This window comes from Delphinus delphis, chromosome 14, assembly GCF_949987515.2.
Source record: "Delphinus delphis chromosome 14, mDelDel1.2, whole genome shotgun sequence".
NCBI lineage: Eukaryota > Metazoa > Chordata > Mammalia > Artiodactyla > Delphinidae > Delphinus > Delphinus delphis.
This window is the reverse complement of record NC_082696.1, coordinates 60,190,100-60,199,205: the sequence shown is the minus strand read 5'-3', so window position 1 is coordinate 60,199,205 and position 9,106 is coordinate 60,190,100.

The following is a 9,106-nucleotide window of genomic DNA, read 5'->3' as shown; positions in this document are numbered from 1 at the left end:
CCTGTTCTCTGCAGCGAGACTTTCAAACCCCTGACCTCCATTCCTAGCTTTTGATAACTGCCTCTGCTCTTTGATTTGTGATTCCAAGGGGCACTTTCCATGATTCACTGATTTTAGATTCCCACTTAACTCTCACCTCTGAACACTCTGTCTCTGATGCTCTGTGCAGCTTGGGAAAGCCTTTAACTTTGAGAAACTCAGCTGTCAGGCCAGCCCCCCTTCTCTTTAAGCCAGGGCAGAGGGATGTGGAGCCTCTGCTATAGACTTCCATACTGAGTCTTTTGACACCAGGAAAAAATAGGTGATAGAGAAGCTATGTCTACACCATATAGAATGACAATGTCCAGTTTCCAGCACTCACGGTTCAGCTGGCAAGAGGGGCAGGCGGACCCACCAACACTGCACTCACAAATGACCATCGATCAAAGTCTTTTCCACACCACTGTTACTCCCATATTCTGAGAGATGATATCAACTTTTTCTAACACCTTCCCACAGTGTTATACCTATACAATATTATTTAGCACCAAACTCATTGATCCACCTGCTTCCTGGACACTTCCTCCCAGGTGTCCTATAGGCCTTTCAGATTTAGTGTTCTGAACCTGAACTTGTTATCTTCCCCCATAAACCTGCTCTTCCATCTGTGTTGTCCATCACAGTGATGGACATCACCACTTCTCCAGTGGTCCAAGGCAGACATGGGGAGTATCTTCAACACTTACCCCTTCTGCACCCCCTTCATCATGCACATTCATCCCCTCTCATCTCTTTCCTGGATTACATGCTCCTTACTGGCTTTTCTCCCCCTGCTTCTGTACTTATACTACGGTGATCCTTTTACAATAAGCCAACTTGTTCATGACCTGGATTAACGATCAAACAAATAAATACTGCTTACCAGGTCCTTTATGATCCAGTCTGTGCTTTTCTCTGTAGCTTTCATAGTTCATCACCCTCCGCTTGAATCTTTAATCAAACAGCTTGTTTTCTTTTCCTGGAACCCATCATGACTTTCCATATGCTATTCCCTTTACTGGAATAGTCTTCTCTCCAACATCCTTTAAAATGTCTAACTTCTACTCTCCCAGTTCTACTCTCACTATAAGACCTTGGGCAACTTTATTTAAGTTAGTTGTGCTTCAGTTTCCTCATTTGTAAAATGGGGATAATAATTATACCTACTTCATGGGTGTCAGAAGACCTAAGTGAAGTAAATGAGTTTAAGACCTTAGGACTTAGACTGAAGCATGGAAGGCACTCAGTAAATGTTAGTTACTACTACTACTACTACTACTACTACTACTACTACTACTTGTTGGATTCAGTTTGTATGTCACTCCATCCAGACCTGGGCAATCTCAGTAAGATGACCCTCATAAATACTTCCAGGAACCAGTCACTCTGCATTGTAATTGCCCGTTCATTTGTCTGTTTTCTCCTCTCCCCACCGCCTACACACACACACACACACACACACACACACACACAATTTCCTCCAAGGTAGCCTGTGAGCCTTGGCAGGAACCATAACTGTCATTTTTACTGTGGTGTTCTGTATTCCTAGTACAAGCCCCAACTTTTTGGTTGACTAAAAGAATATGGATGAAACATGATTCCAATGTGGTATTGCTATCCGTTCTGCTAATTCTCCACTTCCTGGACCAGATTTGAAGTGCTTGAGCCCTCATCAAGGGTGGATTTGTGGGTATCTATAACCTTGCTAAGATCAGGAAGTATTATTAACAAAGTATGGCCTTCCTGGTGTGCCCACCCAGCTTAGGTACATCATGACTCCAATTAGCCTTGGCAACACCCTAGCAACTAATAAACTGAATCCTGTATGTCCTACTGGAGAGCAGAAGCTAATTAGACAAGATTGTAATTTATTTGATTTTGGCATTTGTCTGGGAGACCCAGACTAATTGCAGTAGCTATAGCCACTACCTTTGAAATGATGTGGGTCCCAGCCTGCCCATTGATGGTACTCACTTGTAAATTCATACAAACTCAGTGGCATGGCAAATGTGTAATACCTACATCTCCCAGGGGAAAGGTGCTAATTTGTAGTGTTTGTTCATTGCCATGGTGTAAGCAGTCCTACCTTAGTTGATGTCAACCTGATGTTGCAAAATTCTTGAAAATGTAGTAAAAACTTTTTGCAAGCCTTACAAGCTGGCTCCAGTACACCAGTCTGGATGGGTGGGTAGAGGGACTATGTGAACTCTATTTCCATGAATAAATATTCATCGTGACTGGGAAAAAAAATCTGAGAGAACGTGGTGATTTCTGAGACTGGCCTGGCTCAGACGATCTCTAGGCTTTCTCTTGGCATTTGTGCACCTCAGCAAGTAGGGCTGTCATCCTGCAAGCCAGGCCTGATGCTTTCCCTCCCAGGGGGAAGGTGTGGCAGACAGAATAATGAGCCACCCCCCTCCCCCCGACACACAGTGTCCATGTCCTAATCTGTGCAATCTATGAATATGTAACCTCACATGGCAACGGGGAGTTAAGAGGGCAGATGGAATTAAAGCTGGTAATCAATTGACTTTAGAATAGGGAGATTATCCTGGATTATCTATGGGGACCAATGTAATCTCAAGGGTCCGTAAAAGTAGAAGAGAAAGGCAGAAGAAAGAGAAACAGAGGGGTGGCAGCATGAGCAGGAATTGGCCCAGTGTCCCTAGCTTTGAAGATAGAGGAAGGGCCCACAAGTGAAGCACTGTGGACAGCCTCTAGAAGCTGGCAGAGAGGCCAGGAGACAGATTTGCTCCTACTTCCTCCAGGAAGTAACTCAGCCCTGCTGACATCTTGATATCAGCCCAGTGAGACCCATATTGGACTTCCAACCTACAGAACTGTAGTATAATAAGTTTCAAGCAACGCAACGCTATATTTGGGGTAATTTCTTATGGCAGCAATAGGAAACTAATGCAAAGGGGTATCACTATTAAACACTATCAAGGACCCTCTGCACTTGCTAAGGACTTGCTTAACTTTGACTCCGTATCCTGTGGGCTCCAAATCCTTGGCTCTGCAACCTTAACTATGATTCTGCCTTTGGCCCTTTCATCTTAGTCGTACTCCATCTTGCTGGCATTTGAAACCTGACTTGATAGACTGATTGTCTAACTCCGTGCACCCCTGCCCATTTAGCAGGCACCAGTCTGCTCATGAGGCAGAAGGGGATTTAACTAGTGATAGCCCCAACATTGTTTCTTCCCTTTCCATTTCCTCAGTCCCCTCAGCCGCATCCCCAGCACCTAAATCCTGGACAATTACAATAACTCTTCCTCCAACCCATTAGGAAGGTCAGTCCTCCTGAAGAGAAAGAATTAGTATCGGGGCTTCCCTGGCGGCGCAGTGGTTGAGAGTCCGCCTGCCAATGCAGGGGCACGGGTTCGTGCCCCGGTCTGGGAAGATCCCACATGCCGCGGAGCGGCTGGGCCCGTGAGCCATGGCTGCTGGGCCTGCGCGTCCGGAGCCTGTGCTCCGCAACGGGAGAGGCCGCAACAGTGAGAGGCCAGCATACCGCAAAAAACAAACAAACAAAAAGAATTAGTATCACCTGTGCCTCTTGGCTAAAGTACTAACACCTTGGGTTGGGATTCACAACTTCCCATAATTTTGCCCCAATCTACTTTGCTGAAAGTATTTCTCAATATTCCTCTACTGAAGTGTATAGTTCAATCACAATGATACCTAAAGCTGTTTTGCATTTCGCTGCTTCTTAACTCGCATCCAGGCATTCATCTATCTGTTTATCATCTAACAAATATTTACTGATTACTTTTCTAACACCTGTCCTGGGCATGGGAACAAATAAGACCAAAAACAAAAGGGTAAAACTTACAGCCTAATGGAGGATATTGAAATATGCACACAAAAGTTCAGTAACATATGACAGTGAATGATAGGGGTACATGCCAGGTGCCCTGGGAGCTCAGTGGGGGGAGTGGCCTAGCCTTTCTTCTTTGTGATTTCTTCCCCTGTTCAGAAGCAGCTGCACCTTAATGGAAAGGACACTGAGTTTGTGAGCTGGACACCTGGATTTCAGCCCCATTTCTGCAATTAATTCAATTAATTTCTTGATGAATTAGATGAATTGCTGAGTATTTATTCATGAAGAAAAAAATGGGATAGAGAATACTCATAGAATTGTGAGTAGTGAGAGTGAGAATTAAGAGTGCTCTGTAATCTGAAAAGTGTAAAATATATAAGATTCCAGTTTACTTATGAAAGGGATCAGAACATGCCACCCCAAAATATGCCACTTCGGCCTAAGGATTATTTCTGGCTGAAGGCAATTAAGAAGCAGCAAACACAGAAAGAGCTCTTTTCCCTCTATCTGCTCAAATTTCCCTTTGTGAAGGTGTTTCCCCTCCCCTCTCCCATACCAGAAGAATAAGGCTTATCACTGGAGCCAGAAAATCAGCACAGAGATGGGTCTGCACTTACTAAAGTGACCTTTATATTCCATTGGTTTCCCCCAAAATTTACCTTTCCACAATTTACCACACCTAAAACCCAAACCCCCTTCCTTTGTCTTGTCTACAATTTACTGCCCTTTGTTAAAATGTTTTTATAAGCCCCCAGGTATAACCAATTCTTTGTGTCGTCACTTCTTTTCTATGAAGACCTCCACATGCATAAAGTTAAAATATTAGCATCAAATAAAGTTTGGGTGCTTTCTCTCCTCTTAATCTGTCTTTTGGAAGTTTAATTCATGGGCCTCAGGCGTATAACAAGTGAGTAGAGGAAAAGTTTTTTTTTTTTCCCTCCCCTACTCTTATTTAAATAAAACCCATTATTAATGGCCTAGGTCAAATACCATTTTTTTTCCTTCCTTTAAATTTCTTCCCTTAAATTCCTTTAAGTTGCTATTTTTAAGTGCTCATCATAAAGGAACTGCTTTTTCCATAAAACATAAACGTACAACTCAAAGGATAGTTAAGAAATGAACAATCTTGAACCCTTTTTAGAGTAAAAAAACATAACCAGAACTTCAGGAGCCCCGTGTGTACTTCATATAAGCACTTTTCATGAGCTGCCCAATACTGTTGTACTTAATTGTAAGGATTTTGAAGACAGGTATATTAGCCAAGATTCTTATGTTGGAAATGATAAAGACCCAAATTAACCTAGCTTAAACAGCAGACGAAAATTGATTGCACATAAAATCAAATGGTAGGAAGTATGAGAATGGAGCTGGATTTGGGATGACCTAGGATGAAAGCGCTCACTTTCTCTTCTCTCCTTGCTTTCCTTCCTCTCTGCAGGAGAGCTTCACTGTCTCAAGATGGTTCCCCCAGAGCCTCTTGCCTTATAACCTTCAGACCAGAAAAGAGATTCTCTTTCCTTAGCTTGAATTAAAAAGAAAAACCTGCTGGGGAAGGCCTATTGTCTGGCTCACCTGAGTTACAGTCCCACCCCCTGATATCAAGGGAGTGGGGTCTGTTACCAGCAGAAGCTTGGGGCCAGAGAGAGGTGTGGTAACAGAAAACAATAGCCATGACAGAGGGACTGTATCTTGTTCAGTGCCCCAAATGATCATTACATTCTCTAAAGAGGAAGCAATTCTACCTTTAATGTTGCAGGAGTCCTATCATCCTAAGGGAAGGCAAAGAGGAGCATGTTTAGTTTAAAGATACCAGAGGACTGGTGATTTTTGAGGATGGAACAACTTTGTTCCTCAGATTGTCCCTTAGGCCACTGAGCTCAGGTCTCAGTCCAGAGAAGGGTCTTTGTGCCCCAGCACTAATGGCATTTGGGTCCAGATATTGCTTGTGTGTGGGGCTGTCCTGTGCACTGCAGAACGTTTAGCAGCATCCCTAGATCTACCCTCTAGATGCCAGTAGCACCCTCCTTTTCCAGTCATGAAAAACAATACTGTCTCCAGACATTATGCCCCTGGGAGGCAAGATTGCCTTTGTTCTGGAAGAAAGGAGGTATTAAGAAAAAAAAAGTAAGTAAAAGGACAAGAGCTGAGGTCCAAGGGATGAGTGGAGGCAGCACTTACTGCGTCTGCAGCAAAAAGCCTGCCTCTTCTGCTACCAAAGATGTGTGGGGTGAGTCGTCAGAGGTCCTGGGGAAAATACTTCTGAGACAACTTGAAGTGGAGCTGCTGTTCTGTTAGGCAACAGGCTGAAGCTGGAAAAATATTTTTATTTTTGACAGCTACGCGACCTATTTTACCTTTAGGCTGATGTGACCTGGGAAACATTAGCAAAGTTTGAATAAAAAGATAATTTTAATGAATGAAGTTAATTTTTTTTTCTTAATGGCATGCTTGAATTCATACATTACTGCTGTGAGATTAGAATTTTAGAAGCATGAGGAACATTCATCTACATTATACTACTGTAAGATAGTGATGAACTTTCTGTGAAAATTGATCCCACACAGATAGTTCTAAGATTAGAAACCAACATTCTGATGTATCATCAAGTGTTCAATTTAAATTCCATGATAGGTGGCCTAAACATAAGAGAGAGAATTTTCTAAATAGGGTCCCTGAGATGTAATCCTTACATTTAATAGGTTACTCATTACTTTTAAAAGAATTTATATCATTGGAAAGAGCTTCCATTAATTTGTTTCAAAATAATTCTGAGGGACTTCCCTGGTGACCCAGTGGGTAAAACTCTGTGCTCCCAATGCCGGGGGTCCGGGTTTGGTCCCTGATCGTGGAACTAGATCCTGCATGCATGCCGCACCTAAGAGTTTGCATGCTGCAACTAAAAGATCCCACGTGCTGCAATGAAGATCCTGCGTGCCGCAGCTGAGACCCAGCGCAGCCTAAATAAATAAATAAATAATATATATTTTTTTGCGGTATGCGGGCCTCTCACTGTTGTGGCCTCTCCCGTTGCGGAGCACAGGCTCCGGATGCGCAGGCTCAGCGGCCATGGCTCACGGGCCCAGCCGCTCCGCAGCATGTGGGATCTTCCCGGACCGGGGCACTAACCCGTGTCCCCTGCATCAGCAGGCGGACTCTCAACCACTGTGCCACCAGGGAAGCCCTAAATAAATATTTTTAAAAACTCTCAAATCATGTTGAAATAGGGAAATAAAATAGTGTGAAAGGGCAGTGGAATCAGGTAAATATTTAAAAAAATAATAATTCTGATTCTGCCTGAAATATGTTTTGAAACAGTTAAAGGGCAGCAGAGGCGATAATAAAAGGAAATGAAATTCTTTAGTCATGTCTCCATTTAAAAGTTGGCGGTAATGAGCAGTTATTGTTTGTGCTTGCACAGCATCCCTTGCCTTTTATTGAGGTAAGAGAACTTCACTGCTTTCCTTTTGGGAACTACTTCTTTCCCATTCCACTCCGTACGGTCAAACCCATCCCCACCACAGCCTCTCCACCACAAACCACATAGTGATGGGCTTAGGACCTGGACTGGGCCAATTAGTCTCTCCTGGGAATTTGAATCTTGGATGGAATGACATTATTTGGGTTTCTGGTCTTTCAAAGCTTGGCCATTTGGATTTTCCCTGCCAGTCCTTCTATTTGCTGAGTCACCAGTATCCTTCCAATAAAGTTCATTCTTGCTTAAGTGATCCAGAATCAGTGTCTGCAACTTATAACAGAATCCAAAGAACTGTGACTGATACAGGAGACTCTGAGCAAAATATGGTGACTGGTTTGTCACTATGGCTATAAGAGAAAGGGAGAGGGTCAGGAAAGAGTACGGAAACAGAGTTGAAAGGGAGAAATCTTGGAGAAATATGTTCACCAAGTATTGGAAATATACAGTTGATTTATATATGTTTGTTTGTTTTTAATCTTCTATCCATACCAGGCTTATATGCAGGTATAGTTATGTAGTTGGCCAGTGTGGCCTGATTAATGTCAGGATTCCCTGACAGCTTGATATTCACCCATTTCCACCGGAGCCAGTAAAATGGAAAAACATTCTATTACGTACACATCTCCCTTCTTCCCTCCCTCTCTTCCTCTGCTTTTACACAAACTAGATCATATTATCCCTATTGATCTTCAACTTGCTTTTTTACACTTAGTGATATATCTTTGACATCAGTGTGTAAAGATCTAGTAAGTTTTTTTTTTAGTGGCCACTTAGTATCCTAATAATTTGACTTGTCCCCAAATGATGGACTCTAGTTCTCTCCACCCCACTCCCTCCCTCTCCTTCTCTCTTTTTTCCCTCTCCCTCTCCCTCTTTCTTTGGATATGACCAAGCTATCATGAACATTCTTTTACATAATTTTTTGCACTTTTTTAAAAATTATTTTTTATTGGAGTATAGTTGATTTACAAATGTTGTGTTAGTTTCTGCTGTACAGCAAAGTGAATCAGTTATACATATACATATATCTACTCTTTTTTAGATTCTTTTCCCATATAGGTCATTACAGAGTACTGAGTAGAGTTCCTTGTGCTATACAGTAGGCTCTTATTAGTTATACATTTTTGAAAAGATTTTATATTTATTTATTTATTCTGGCTGAGCTGGGTCTTAGTTGTGGCATGCAGGATCTTTGTTGTGGCATGCAACATCTTTTAGTTGTGGCATGCGGACTTCTTAGTTTCGGCATGCAAACTCTTAGTTTCGGCATGCGAACTCTTATTTGCGGCAGGCATGCAGGATCTAGTTCTCTGACCAGGGATCGAACCCGGGCCCCCTGCATTGGGAGCATGGAGTCTTACCTACTGGACCTCCAGGGAAGTCCCTAGTTATCTATTTTATATACAGTAGTGCGTATATGTCAATCCCAATCTCCCAATTTATCCCTCCCCGCCTTCGCCCTTGATAATCATAAGCTTGTTTTCTACATCTGTGACTCTATTTCTGTTTTGTAAATAAGTTCATTTGTACCATTTTTTTTTAGATTCCACATATAAGCGATATCATATGATATTTGTCTTTGACTTACTTCACTCAGTATGACTATCTCTAGGTCTATCCATGTTGCTGCAGATGGCATTATTTTGTTCCTTTTTATGGCTGAGTAATATTCCATTGTATATATATGTGCCACATCTTCTTTATCCATTCATCTGTTGATGGAACATTTAGGTTGTTTCCATGTCCTGGTTATTGTAAATAGTGCTGCAATGAACACTGGGGTGCATGTA